This window comes from Rhinopithecus bieti, unplaced genomic scaffold, assembly GCF_001698545.2.
Source record: "Rhinopithecus bieti isolate Rb0 unplaced genomic scaffold, ASM169854v2 scaffold_1853, whole genome shotgun sequence".
In the NCBI taxonomy this organism is placed as follows: domain Eukaryota; kingdom Metazoa; phylum Chordata; class Mammalia; order Primates; family Cercopithecidae; genus Rhinopithecus; species Rhinopithecus bieti.
The window spans coordinates 4,031,022-4,044,144 of NW_016804151.1; the positions used below are offsets into that span (position 1 = coordinate 4,031,022).

The 13,123-nt window shown below is 40.4% G+C and overlaps 1 protein-coding gene across 6 annotated transcripts in view; it reads left to right on the forward strand.

The window, feature by feature from the left end:
- RABGAP1L (RAB GTPase activating protein 1 like) overlaps positions 1 to 13,123 on the forward strand; it is an 808,808-nt gene that overhangs the window by 753,386 nt on the left and 42,299 nt on the right. The window lies entirely within an intron of this gene.

The following is a 13,123-nucleotide window of genomic DNA, read 5'->3' on the forward strand; positions in this document are numbered from 1 at the left end:
GCTTCCTTCCTTCCTTCCTTCCTTCCTTCCTTCCTTCCTTCCTTTCTTTCTTGACAGAGTTTCACTCAGCTAATTTTTGTATTTTTAGTGGAGACGGGCGGTGCGGGGGGGGTGAGTTTCGCCATGTTGGTCAGGCTGGTCTCAAACTCGTGACCACAGGTGATCCACCTGCCTCAGCCTCCGAAAGTGCTGAGATTATGGGATTACCAGCATGAGTTACCATGCTCAGCCAAGGCTGTTTAATTTCTTTCTTTCTTTCTTTCTTTTTTTTTTTTTTGAGACGGAGTCTCGCTCTGTCGCCCAGGCTGGAGTGCAGTGGCCGGATCTCAGCCCACTGCAAGCTCCACTTCCCAGGTTTACGCCATTCTCCTGCCTCAGCCTCCCGGGTAGCTGGGACTACAGGCGCCCACCACCTCGCCCGGCTAGTTTTTTGTATATTTTAGTAGAGACGGGGTTTCACCGTGTTAGCCAGGATGGTCTTGATCTCCTGACCTTGTGATCGACCCGTCTTGGCCTCCCAAAGTGCTGGGATTACAGGCTTGAGCCACCGCGCCCGGCCAAATTTCTTTCTTTCTTTTGTTTTTTTTGTTGTTGTTGAGACGGAGTTTTGCTCTTGTCACCCAGGCTGGAGTGAAATTGCACGATCTCGGCTCACTGTACCCTCTGCCTCCTGGGTTCAAGCGATTCTCCTGCCTCAGCCTCCTGAGTAGCTGGGATTATAGGCATGAGCCACTACACCTGGCTAATTTTTTTGTATTTTTAGTAGAGATGGGGTTTCACCATGTTGGCCAGGCTGGTCTCAACCTCCCAAGCTCAGATGATCCGCTCGCCTCGGCCTCCCAAAGTGCTGGGATTACAGGCATAAGCCACCGTGCCCAACCAGCCTGTTTAATTTCTAAACCACCCCAAATAGAGTATCAAAGAGAAACTGCTGCTCAAATAATTGTGCGTGAAGAATATGGTTTTTGTCTTCTTTAAAACTTAATTTTATTCTTATATCCAAGCTGCTTATGTAAATAGATTCTTGAAATATTTTGGGACACTAAAATAGTCCTTCCTGATCTTACAAATTTCTTCTCTCCTAAAATTTATTTATAAATTGGTTGTTTGAAACTCAGAATAGATATTCCCTTAGGAAGTGGTGGTTGTGTTCTCAGACCAATTCATAAAAGCTTCTGTCGCCTGTCTCTTCTTCCTTTCTAGTACTTAATGGTTTAGTTCGGTGGTTTTTCAGATGGGCAGTACATCAAAATTGCCTGAGTAGCTTTGTAAATATAAAGGTACTTGAACAAAATAAAATTAGAATGAATAAGACCTCGAGTTTGATAGCACAGCAGGATGACTGTAGTCAATAATAATTAATTGTACATTTAAAGATAACTAAAAGAATATAATTGGGCTGGGTGCAGTGGCTCACATCTGTAATCCCAGCACTTTGGGAGGCTGAGGAAGTCAGACCACTTGAGCCCAGGGTTTCAAGACCAGCCTGGGCAACATAGCGAGACCCTGTCTTTACAAAAAATACAAAAAATTGGCCAGGTATGGTGGCAGGTGCCCGTAGTCCCAGTTACAGGCTAAGAGGTGGGAAGATCACTTAAGCCCAGGAGGTTGATGCTACAGTGAGCGGTGACTGCGCCACAGCACTTCAGTTGAGGCCACAGAGCAAGACCCTGCCTCCAAAAAAATAATAGTAATAAGAGTGTAACTGGATTCTTTGTAACACAAAGGATAAATGCTTGAGGGGATGGCTACCCCATTTTACCTGATGTGATTATTACACATTACATGCCAGTTTCAAACTATCTCCTGTACCCCATATATGTGTATATATATATACCCCACATATATATATACACACACCCCATATATATATGTACCCCATATATATATAAAATTACTATGTATCCACAAATATTAAGATTTTTAAAAAAGATAGAGGTGCCTGATCACACCTCAGACCTTCTGAATCAGAATTTTAGGGTGAATGTACTAGATCCATCCCAGCAGAAGCCTGAGGCAGGGGAGGGCATGATGCAGTAAAGGTACTAAAAGAACTCCTGTGTGGCTGGAGCAGAGACTGATTGTCTTTAAACTCTTGATTGTGATCCTTGTGAATGAAAGCCATGTGAGCCCATACCACCAATACATGTACATTCCTTTTGAAATAAATTAGCTACCTGTACTACAATAAAATAAGCATGAATGTTTTTTAAAAGATGAAATAAAAATAGTCCTTCCTGACTGTTTTCATGTTCTAAAAACAACATGAAATTCTCATAATCACCTTTTGCTTTCTGTACCTATTTGGATAGTTTTATGTACTTTCTGAGATGGACAAACCACACTTTTGCAAAATATAAGCGTAGAGAATGAAGGGGAGGTAGATAGAGACTAGATTCTATAGGACTAGCAGAGCCAAGTATTCCTCTATCCTAAGTGCAATAGGAAGCAATTGGAAAATGTTAGGAAGGAAAATGATGTTAGATTTGCATCCTGGAAAAAAATTACTTTGGCTGCCCGATGGCAAAAAGATTTAGTACAGCAACTATGAACATGGGGAGTCCACTTCGGAATTTATGGCACTAGTTGTGATGAAAGGTGATTATGGCTTGAATTGGGCATTGCCAGTGAAGTTCCAAAGAAAAACAAGATAGATATTTTGGAGGCATACAGTATAGAATCTAGTGATGGATTGCCTGAGCACTGGCTGGGGGAGAAGGCAATGGTGACTTGTGGGTTTCTGGCTTGAGCTTCTGGATGTAAGATGAACAGTGGGAGAAGAACAAATTGTGGGTAGAAGGTGGGGTATCAGTCCAGGTTTAAATGTCTTGAATGTGAATCATCCAAATGATGATAGGAAGTTCACAACTGGATATGTAGGCTAAGCTTAGAAGTTCTGGGCTGAAAACTATAAATTTAGGAGTTGTCAGCACGTAGTACAGAAATTCCTCTACCTCCAGATATTATTTATTGATAGGAAATCTCTAAAGCAGAAGTGCCAAGGAGTTCCACAAAAATATTATACAAGATTAGATTTACAGGCCTGAAGATGAGGAATTAAAAATGAACAGGTAAGCAGATTCTGTAAAATGCAAGTCTCCCAAAATTGCTACAGCATTGGGACCACAGCTTATACGAGAATGTGGCAAATAAAGTACAAATCAGTATTTCAGAAGCTCTCAAAGATACTTTAATGAGCATGTTACATTCTGGAGTAAGCCACAAACACTGGAAAGTGGCTCATGTCATGTAATTATTCATGAATAAAGGTCCAGGAACCTGTCACAAGTCTGCACACCACTAGGCTTGAGTAATTGGGAAAGCTAGACATGTCAGATGAGATTAAAGCAAGTACAGCACCATAGATTGTATGTTAGTATGAATTCAGGAGGAGAATGCCTAGGAATTTGATGTCTATAATAAGCCTTGGAAATTATGTTAGAGTTGCAAGAGATAAGTATGTCCTTTGTCCCCACCCCCTTAAACCATTATGCTCCTTAAGTATTAGAATACAGCTGATAATCATTTACAGGCTCTTAGATTCTCTGAAGGTTCCCCCCGACACCCAAGACACATGGGGCAAAATATTGTTATTTAATATGTTCTCTCTCCTCCTAGTGCTAAAAGCTTAAAAGAAGTCAAAGTGACTTCTTTTGCTGACCACTATGAAGAGGATTAAGTGAAGCCTATAGGATGTGTCCCTCCTCTTGTTGGATGCCGTCTCCTGATTCCTTTTCATCTGTTTCTTCCTGAGTCCTTTATACTACTACATACTGACTGTTAGAATTTTGGTTGCCACTGATCCACTTTATGTCCAGATCTTGATAAGTCCTTTCAGAAATAACGGTGACTCTGACTTAGAAACTCTCAGCAACCCCCAAATTTCCAAGGAAAGTGATACTATATTACATATCTATTTTTTCTTTGTCCATTGATTAATATATTAAATGAGATCATTTATATTCATCCTAAGAAATTGTCTGAAGTGAGCAAGAGCAGCACATAATGGCTAGTACCTTTGGCCTATTAATTTTCTAGGCACCTGAACTGAACACCAGGAATCTTCACTTCAGAAAATGTTAACTTGGGTCATATCAGCATTTAAAAAAGAACAACAGAGTGATGTACTTTACCAGTATTTGCATCCATAAATTAATATTTTTGTATCTTTCATTTCTGAATTACAGAAGGAGATTCATCAAACCCTGAAAGATAGCTCTTACAAGTGACTGACCCAATGTTAAAACTGAGTACAGGGGAAATGCTCTGTGTTTTAACTGGGCAAGGAAGCTTGCATAAATCAGTCGTCATGAAAATCCTCCTCACTGAGGTGCTTCTCCCTCTCTAACCCTCTGTCCCACAAATTTCTCCTTGATCATCTTTGTACCTTTTATAAATATCTGTTATTGCACTTATGAAACTAGATGATAACTAGACACATATTTGGCACTGTATCTAGACTGTCAGCTTCTTGAGCAGGTTTACTTTAATCATCTGGTGCTAGGCAGTAGAGCAATGTAGTTAAAGAGGGCAGGTTCTGGAGGCCAACTAGATTTCATTTCTGACTATTTATTTCTGACTATTTTATTTCTGATCTTAGGCAAGTTACCTATCCTCAACTTATTTGTAAAATCCAAATAATACTTCCCTCATGGAGTTGCTGGCAGGATTAAATACAGATTTTTCTAAATTATAGGCTGAAAACTGTTAGGAAATTTTTTGATATGAAGGAATTCCATACTTAGTGCCAATTACTGCTAACCAAGAACAAAGCAGAGGGAAGTGGATGTCTGAATATATCATTGCAGTGCTAAAAACCTTGCACACTGTTCCAGGCCTCTCCTCTTGTCTTTATTGATAGTTTAGCTCAGTGGTTTTTAGTATGAATCCCATATCTTCTCAAACATGTACCCCTCAAATCTACTAGCCCCCAACATCCACACCTGGTTTAGAAAGGTGTGTAGGCATCCTGTTTGTCACAGTGACAGACAGCTGCTACTGACATTTAATAGGTGAAATCATAAATGGGCCCAGGGATGCCATGGGCTCAGAAATGGAGAGCATAGTCTACATCAAAAATTATTCCACCCAAAATGCCAATAATATCTTACCTTGAGAAGCACTGGTAGTGCCCAGGTTCTTTTCTCTACTTAAATGCAAAAACAACTTTTCACAAAATTAATGTACTGTTTCATAAAGTCAGGATATGCCAAAGATCATTCCATATATATTACAGAGCATAGACCAACTTGGAAAATCTTTACATGTGTATTCTGTTATTTCTGTCTTTTCTGTGTATAAGTTCTTTTCAAGTTACTATAGTGAGTTTCAAATTTGTTATTTAAGAGTTCTATTATTCCATTAATTATGATCCGAAGTTTAAGATCTGTGGTGTTGAAAAGCACTGCAGCTCCTAAATATACAAAACCCTTGAACTCCTAAATGTACAAAGATCTTGTTTGGGCCAGACATGGTGGCTCACACCTGTAATCCCAGCCTTTGGGAGGCTGAGGTGGGAAGATTGCTTGAGCCTTGGATTTTGAGGCCATCCTGGGCAACATAGTGAGACCCTGGCTCTACCACAAAAAAAAAAAAAAAGAAAAAAAAGAACACTAGGCATGGTGGTGTGCCCCTATAGTCCCAGCTACTCAGGAAGCTAAGGTGGGAGGATCACCCGAGTCCAGGAATTCGAGGCTGCAGTGTGCTGTGATTGCGCCACTGCACTCCAGCCCGAGCAGCAGAACAAGACCCTGTCTCTTTAAAAAAAAAAAGATGATTGAGTTTGATAATCAGGAAACTTAACCAAATCTTATATGTAAGCAAATAAATGTTTTTATTTGTTTTGTTTTGAGACAGGGTCTCACTCTGTCACCTAGGCTGGAGTGCAGTGTCATGATTTTACCTCACTGCAACCCAGCCTCCCAGGCTCAGGTGATCTTCCCACCTCAGCCTTCCAAGTAGCTGAGACTACAGGCATGTACCACAATGCTCAGCTAATTTTTGCATTTTTTATAAACATAGGGTTTCACCATGTTGTCCAGGCTGGTCTCAAACTCCTGAACTCAAGTGATCCACCCATCTTGACTTCCCACAGGGCTGGGATTATAAGCGTGAGCCACCGCACCTGGCCAAAATAAGTTTTATTAGAAATAACTCACTTTGGGAGGCTGAGGAGGGCAGATCACTTGAGGTTAGGAATTCAAGAGCAGCCTGGACAACATGGAGAAACTCCATCTCGAATAAAAATACAAAAATTAGCTAGGCGTGGTGGCGTGCAAAAAAAAATTAAAAAAAGAATAACTAATGCATGTGAAATTCAAATATTAGTAAGTATTCAAAATCAGATATGAAAGTAAAAATGCAAAATAGGGTGATATCACTGGTTGATATGATTAGTGAGATGAAGATTATTATGGTAAATTCATCTAATAATTATTGGTATACAACACGATTAATATATATTCAATCTACAAGAGTCATATATGCAAATATGAAATAAACACCTTAAATGAGAAGAAGGGAGAAAACATGGAGAATGAAGAAAGTTGGGTGTATTCTTTTCAGTCTTCCCCTCCCATATCTCCAACTGAGGCCAGCATGACTAATACTGAGAAAGAGTAAGGCAAATGAGTAATTATTGTGCTCTTTTACTGTTATTGAAGGTCACTGTTTAGCACTCCCTCGCCATTCCCCTACCACTCCCCTTTGCCTCAAACTCATTAAGCTCTTTTCTTTGTATTTCCTGATAACAGCTGACAAGGACCCGCTCTCATCTGTAATGACAGGTGAGGGTATTGGTGATAAGTAGAGTTAATAAAGCTTCTCCAGTGATTTAGAACTATAACCCTCTGAGTATTATCATGGGGGGAATAGATGAAAAAGCCCATTTCATTTCGTGCAGTGTCCTTCAAACTGCTGATTATGAAATCATTTTAGAGGGTCTGAGAAATAATTGTGGAATTACAATGAAACATAATAGAAAATATCAGTGGACACTGGGAGATCAGTCAGAGTGGTGGGGAAAAACTATAGGGAAAGGACGCAAACCTTCTGAAAGATCAGAAGGTTCTGCAGAGCCCCAGGGGAGAATAGCTGAAGGCAGCTCTTCTATAACCCTGAGGCATTGGGCAAGGAGTAGGTACAAGAGAGTGTAGGGGAATTTATCTTAAGCTTTTTTACTTATGTTAACCAAGAACTGACCTTTGATCATCCATGGGGACATTCTCCCTAAAAGGGGAACAATAAATGTTAATTACCTACAGGTTGTTTTTGCTCCAGACTTTTGGCATTGTGCCTGCACCGAATAAAAGCAAGTAGCTCCAGCTTCTCGGGGCTGCTTTCTGGTGACTAGAGCCAGGCAGTCACCTAGCTGCTCTTACACTGCATACCTGTGTCGGAGTACTCATTTCATCCATCGGCCAGGGTCTGTGGGACAGACCCAGCAGACACACAGATCCTTGGCAGGAACTGGGTACAGCTGGTGCAACCAGTTGCCATTAGTGATCTGAGGGAGAAAGCAGAAAGGCACTGAGTGAATCTATGCATGGGCTGGGGTGGAGTTGTTTTTGTTTTTTTGCTTGCTGTCTAGTTTGGTATTCTGGTATGTATGTATGTATGTATGTATGTATGTATGTATTGTTTTTTTGAAATGGAGTCTCACTCTGTTGCCCAGGCTGGAGTGCAGTGGAGTGATCTTGGCTCACTGCAAGCTCTACCTCCTGGGTTCATGCCATTCTCCTGCCTCAGCCTCCCAAGCAGCTGGGACTACAGGTGCCCACCACCACGCCCAGCTAATTTTTTATATTTTTAGTAGAGACGGGGTTTCACCATGCTAGCCAGGATGGTCTCGATCTCCTGACCTTGTGATCTGCCCACCTCAGCCTCCCAAAGTGCTGGGATTACAGGCGTGAGTCACCATGCCTAGCCCCAGTATTCTGGTATTTATAACATAAGGTTAATAGTTTATAGTTGACTTTATATTGACATAATTTGCAGTTGGTTGTAAAATAAAGAGCAGGGGAGTTCTTATATTGCCTTAAGCAAAAGTGTTAAGACTTTCAACTGAGTTTTGTTTGTAAACATTTAGTAGCTCAATTAATTGTAGTTATTTATAATATATTGTTTTAGTTTCCTATTGTTTCCATAACAAATAACTACGAAGATAAATCTTTTAGTATATAGTTTTGTACAAGTCTGATAAGAGTCTCACTGGGCTGGGAATGAGGGTGTTGGCCAGGCTGCCTTCCCTTCTGGAGGTTCTTTGGGAGAATCCATTTCCTTGCCTTTTCCAAGCTTCTAGAGGCTGCCTACATTGCCTTACTCATGGATCTTCCCCCGTGTCCTCAAAGCCACACAGAATTTCTTTGATCCTTCTGCAGTAGTGATATCTGAATGAAGTCCCGAAAGGTTCTCTTCTTTTAATGACTCACGTGATTTCACTAGGCCCACTCAGATAATCTAAAGTAACCTTCCCATCTTAAGGTCCTTAACCTTAATCACATCTGCAAAATTCATTTGACCATGTAAGGTAACACATTCACAAGTTCTAGGGATTAGAATTCAGCCATCTCTGGGAGACCATTTTCTGCCTACCACCGTTGTCTATGTTGATTCCAAATGGAATGTTTTCTTGGAAAATAAATGTATATAAAAAAATTAGTTGATTTTGGTTGGGTATGGTGGCTCACACCTGTAATCCCAGCACTTTGGGAGGCTGAGGCAGGCAGATCACTTGAGGGCAGAAGGTCGAGACCAGCCTGGGCAACATAGTGAGACCCCTGACTTAAAGAAAAAATAGGCTACAACCGGACATGGTGGCTTACGCCTGTAATCCCAGCACTTTGGGAGACCGAGACAGGTGGATCACCCGAGGTCAGGAATTCAAGACCAGCCTGACCAACATGGTGAAACTCTGTCTCCACTAAAAATACAAAAATTAGCCAAGCGTGGTGGTGCATGCCTGTAGTCCCAGCTCCTCGGAAGGCTGAGGCAGGAAAATCACTTGAACCTGGGAGTCAGAGGTTGCAGTGAGCCAAGATCGCACCACTGCACTCCAACCTGGGCAAGAGAGTGAGACTCCATCTCAAAAAATAAAAAAAAATAAAAATAAAAAAGAAAAACATAGTACAATGTGTATGGTTATGGCAAAAATAATGAAAGTGGTATCCGAATGACTAAAGTTTGGGAAACCCTGCACCTGAGAGGTGGCCCAGTACCCGGAAGGAGTAGAGTGCAGGCCATAGAGGCAGTGGATCCACCCAGACTCCCATTTGCTCTGCTGCAATCAGGTGGCTCTGTCCAAGACTCTAGCCACATTTATTCAGTTTCTTCATCCCAAAGAAGGGATTGTACCAGACAAGTAGTCTCCAAAGGTTCCTCCAGCTCCAATTTACTCTTTCTCTGTAAATGGATATTTGTGTTAGGAATTTCAATGTCAGGGCCAAGCACAGTGTGAAATATAAACATTATAAGCTATTTAAAAGGTGAAAACACTGGTTCTCTCTGTAAATGCTGCCAAATGTAGTGTCAAGCCTGCAATGTCAAGCCTTGGTTGATTATTTAAATGACTGCTATCATACTTGTTAGGGGTTGTCTTGCCATGAATGGATATCCTTTTTTTTTTTTCTTTTTCTATTTGTTTGTTTGCCCGTTACTAATACCATTTCACAGTAGTGAATGCTCATCATTAGTTGCACACATAAAACAGTTATATATTCTTTGAGAACATTTCTTGAACTTAGGAAATACTGGAAGAACAGAGCATGGACAGTTGGTGGAACAGGACCTCAACATTAGGTAGATATTTAAAAGGACTGGTGGTTCTTTTTTTTTTTTTTGCGACAGAGTCTTGCTCTGTCACCCAAGCTAGAGTGCAGTGGCACGATCTTGGCTCACTGCAAGCTCTGCCTCCCGGGTTCACACCATTCTCCTGCCTCAGCCTCCTGAGTAGCTGGGCCTACAGGCACCCGCCACCACATCCAGCTAATTTTTTGTTGTTGTTGTATTTTTAGTAGAGACGGGGTTTCACCATGTTAGCCAGGATGGTCTCAATCTCCTGTCCTGGTGATCCGCCTGCCTCGGCCTCCCAAAATGCTGGGATTGCAGGTGTGAGCCACCGTGCCCGACCTGGACTGGTGGTTCTTAGCACATTCTTCAGGTACACCCTTACTTATAGGATGTTTCAATTCTGATAACTCTTAGTGACTTTTTGTTCTTTTATTTAAAAATACATACTGAAGAGATTTTTTTTTTCTTTTGAAATGGAGTTTTACTCTTGTTGCCCAGGCTGGAGTGCAATGGTGCAGTGTTGGCTCACTGCAACCTCTGCCTCCCAGGTTCAAGCGGTTCTCCTGCCTCAGCCTCCTGAGTAGCTGGGATTACAGGCATGTGCCACCTCACCCAGCTAATTTTGTATTTTTAGTAGAGATGGGGTTTCACCATGTTGATCAGGCTGGTCTCGAACTTCTGACCTCAAGTGATTCGCCTACCTCGGTCTCCCAAAGTGCTGGGATTACAGGCGTGAGCCATTGCGCCCAGCCCTGAAGATGTTTTTAAATTTCTTTCTCCAGTAAGAAAAATTTCAAACTTCTGTATCCCATTCAATATTCCCTAAAATAAAATCAAGTTTGTCCTGAAATATGGTTTTAAAAACTGAAAATCTATTTTCTTTGATTACCTCATAAATAACAAGTGTTTCATATCAGCTCTCCTGTCTCTTCCTTCTCCACCCTTTTCCTCCCTTTCATGTTGTGCCAGTCACACAGGTGGATGCTCAGTATCACCCCACAGCACAAGATAAATAAGCTTGGAAGGTTTCCTAGCAACATATTGTTCTGGGAACCTGCTCTGTTTCCCTGAACAAGATGAAGCCAAATATCCTAGAATCTCAGCCAGATGGGAAAGGATTAGCTTATTGAGAGTGTTATTGCCTTTTTTTTTTTTTAATATTTCACTTTGAAATGAACCTCTTAATGTAAGTAGTAAAAGTGACTTTTAAAAGGACATGTAAAATATCTTTTAAAAGAATATTTTTTCTCTTACATGTAAAAAAATATATATAATAGTTTGAAGTTTAAAAATATGGTTTCAGAATTCTCTAAGCACAAGCTTCCAGTATGTAATTCAGTCACTGGTGACTGGATCCATTTTAGAACCATGTAGAAAATACTTCCACATGGAACTAATACTCAGCCTGGTGTCCAGTGGTATGGTATTCCTGCAGTAAAAATACTGAAATACTTCTGCTCTGGTGCTAAAATGACTCCAGGAGTAGGCTCTCTCCTAACAATACCTTTAGCTGCTCCCCTTGGCCCTTGCGTCTGGTCCTAGGGAAACATTGGAGACACCTTGTCACTCCTTAAAACCTTGAAGCTTCCCCTTTTTCTATAACTCCAGGACTATTTTAGTGCTAGTGATTTACAACTTCATCTTCAGAGTCTATTTTGGTTTTCTCAGTGTATGATTAAAGTATATAGAGAAAATAAAACTGAAAGAAATTGAGACTGCTATCAAAGCCAAGAAAAATAATGTCATTGTTGTTTTGTTAACATATGATCGTGTATATTTCCCTTGTTTATCTAATGATCTGTGAGGCTACACAGTTGGCAGCTGGTGCTTTCCTTTCTATTGCACTCTAGTTGGTCACAGTATACTTGTTAGAGGTCTCTGGAGATGGAGTAATAAAGGATTCGTGTTTCTTATAACAGTATTCAGCAGTGGTTTTGCAATTCAGTTTCACCCTGGGAAATGTCCTCACTCATTGTTTGGCTGGGGAGACATTCCCTCATCAGCCAGATGAATATTCTCATAATGTGGTTGTTGACTGGTTTGTGTCATCTATCAGGTTTGAACTGAGTTTGTGAAACTTCCCAATTGTGGTCGGAAGCTGATAATTCTAGTACTTCATAGTGTTCCTGGATAGGAAAAACAAAGTAATTAGAATAAGATGGGAATGACACCTGGTGTCTTTGTTTTTATGTAACAAATTATTTGGCCAGATGCCAGAGAATTAATACTGTCCTCATTTTAATGAAAATAAGGAAATTGTGAGATAATTTTATATTCATGCTAGGTGTTTTCCATTCTCTTTTGCTCTCTCACTCATATGTATATGTTTTCTAAATACCATATTTTAAACTCAACAAGAAACAATCTGTTGAGGGCCTAGTATGAGCCAAATACCACTAGGTATTATGGCAGATACTGAGGGCAACACATCATCCTTTCCTTCTCAGAATCTGCAAGAAGTTTGCAACATAGCATGTTTGTAATCTTAAACCAAACAAAAACATTAAGGAAAGGTTTTGATGTTTAAAGGAATCATGGGCTAGGCACAGTGGCTCATGCCTGTAATCCCAGTGCTTTGGGAGGCTGAGGAAGGAGGATCACTTCAGCCCAGGTGTTTGAGACCAGTCTCAGCAGCATAGCCAGACCCCACTTCTACAAAAGTTAAAATAAAATAAATAAGTAAAGGAATTCTATAACTTTGTCCAAAGAAAGACTAAAAGTATATTTAATATGTATTATGGAACAGAATAAGTTCTAATACCTTAATTTTGATTGAATACTTGTTTTTAAAAAAATTTAAAAATGTCCATGAACCAGGCATTGTTTTAGATACCTCTCTGTTAACTCATTTAATTCTCCTGACACCATTATGAGGTAGAAATTTTGTTTACCTGCTATTTTATAGACGAAGAAACTGAGGCTAGGAGAGTTTTTTGTTTGTTTGTTTTAAAAGACTGAGTCTCATTCTGTTGCCCAGGCTAGAGTAAGTGGCCGTCATAGTGCAGTGCAGCCTGGAACTTGTCCACTCAAGCAATTCTTCCATCTCAACCTCCCAAGTAGCTGGGGCTATAGATGTGCACCACTGTCCCCTAAGAGAGGTTAAATATCTGTTTATTGAGGGCTTTTATACTATGCTGTGCTTATTTGTTTATTTTTAAAATTTGAAGAGTCCATAGGATTCTAGTCTTTTTTTCAGAAAAGAGTAAACTACTGTCTTTTGTGGATGACATAATTTTCACAAGAAATAAATGAGTTGTTTAGATGACTTTCTATTATCTCATACAGCACAATGATTCTATATTTGAGTTTTCATTGTCAAACACTAAAACCTTTCAGT